Genomic DNA, 1,764 nt, shown 5'->3' with positions numbered 1-1,764 from the left:
GCATGAAGGTGTATGAGGTAGCTCTGAAGTACTCACATGGATCCATAGAACCAAACTGCTGAGATTAGGAAAGGGGCAGTTGCATTTATTGTATTGTCTAGTTTTCATTAGCAAATAGTTTGCAAGTTGAGTAGCAAATGTTTTTCTATCCTAAATTTATTGGTATTGTATTTAATTCATATAAAATGTTTTTTGAGTTATGTAGCATTTAAAATACATTGCCATCACATTAAAAGTGAAATTTGCATTAAAAGAGTGAGATGGAGAGAGAGAGAGATGCACATTGGCAGAGGCTTTGAAATTGGCACACAAGGAACAGCTATGGAAAAACAAAGTGATTTTCATGATGGTTGTGAAACTCACATGGGTACTCATTACTTTGTGCATATATCCCTCAATCCTTCACGAAGAGTACAATATACTTAAGCAGCAGGAGCTACTTTTGATATCTATGCTACTTAAGGCAAAGTTGAATTAGCATAGGTGGGCAGACCTACTGAAATGGGAACCTAACCCAAATTAGATCAAACTCTTTGAAAAGATATGGAAATGAAAATGATAAAACATTTTGAGAAAGGTCGATTTTATTTCCTTTCTTCATTCACGTCTACTTTTCCTATGGAGATTAAAAAAAAAATAACAATGATTAAAAAATAAAAGCACCGAAACAATCACTACAAAGACATTATAGAATGTATGTGGTCTAATAGAAGAACCCTAGATATGATACCTGTGCATTTAGTTTGCAACCTGAAGTGGAAGAGCAAAACGGGACCACACACTTTAAGCATCCACTATTGTGAAGATTGCCTTGAAGCAACAGATGTGAGTTTTTAAGGTGTTTAGGGGAATTTAATGGCATAAATCCCTGTATTGAGAGAGAGTCACACATTTTAAATTTTGAAAATGTCTATAAAAATATTCTTTAGTGTATTTTCAGGGTTTCCAATAAAAGTGTTAATGAACGGAGGGACTGAAGGGAATAGGAGGTTACTTAAGGGATAGGAAATATTTACCTCTGAGTTGCAAGAGTATAACCCATCTATAGTTACTGATACTGACCAGTGTCTAAGATCCTCAGTTGTAGGTATAGAGGAAGGTAGGATATAAAATGGCTTACGAGCTCCAAGTGTTAGGCATGAAAAATTGTGACAAACATTACTACTAGTGAAGCACAATGCAAAGCATGTATGAAGACTATGAGTGAACATCTATTTCTGAAATGATAATTTTATATGTATAAATGTTTGGCATAGATAAAAAAATAAACAACCTTATACCTGCTCAATGTATAGCCTTACTGAATAAAAAAGGAAATATGGGGTGGGAGAATGAAATACCTTAGATAGAGACCTGTTTAAGTGATGAAGCTGATTCTTGACCACAATTTTGAGATACCTCTTGCCAATAGAGTTTCTCTGTAAGAATGAACTAAAGAGGGTTTTGAACTTGGAGCTTTACAAATATAACAAGAGAATTTATGGAGAAAAATGAGAGCCACACTCTGTAACAATATGTAAATGTATGCATTTTATTTCAAATGCATTTATTGAAGAAACTATAAATGATATTCCCTAAGTTTACATATCAGTCCCTATTTCCTTTCCACTAACCATCCTTAGGAGCCCTGGTGGCATAGGGCTTAAGAGCGTGGCTGCCAACCAAAAGGTACTTAATATGGTTAAATGCAGCTTCCTCTCCTCCCCAAATATTTCCTTATAAGAATGAACTAGAGTCCTTATAAAAATATAAAATACTGGGTCC

Source organism: Elephas maximus, chromosome 4 (genome assembly GCF_024166365.1).
Source record: "Elephas maximus indicus isolate mEleMax1 chromosome 4, mEleMax1 primary haplotype, whole genome shotgun sequence".
Classification (NCBI taxonomy): domain Eukaryota; kingdom Metazoa; phylum Chordata; class Mammalia; order Proboscidea; family Elephantidae; genus Elephas; species Elephas maximus.
Note: the sequence above shows the minus strand (reverse complement) of the source record.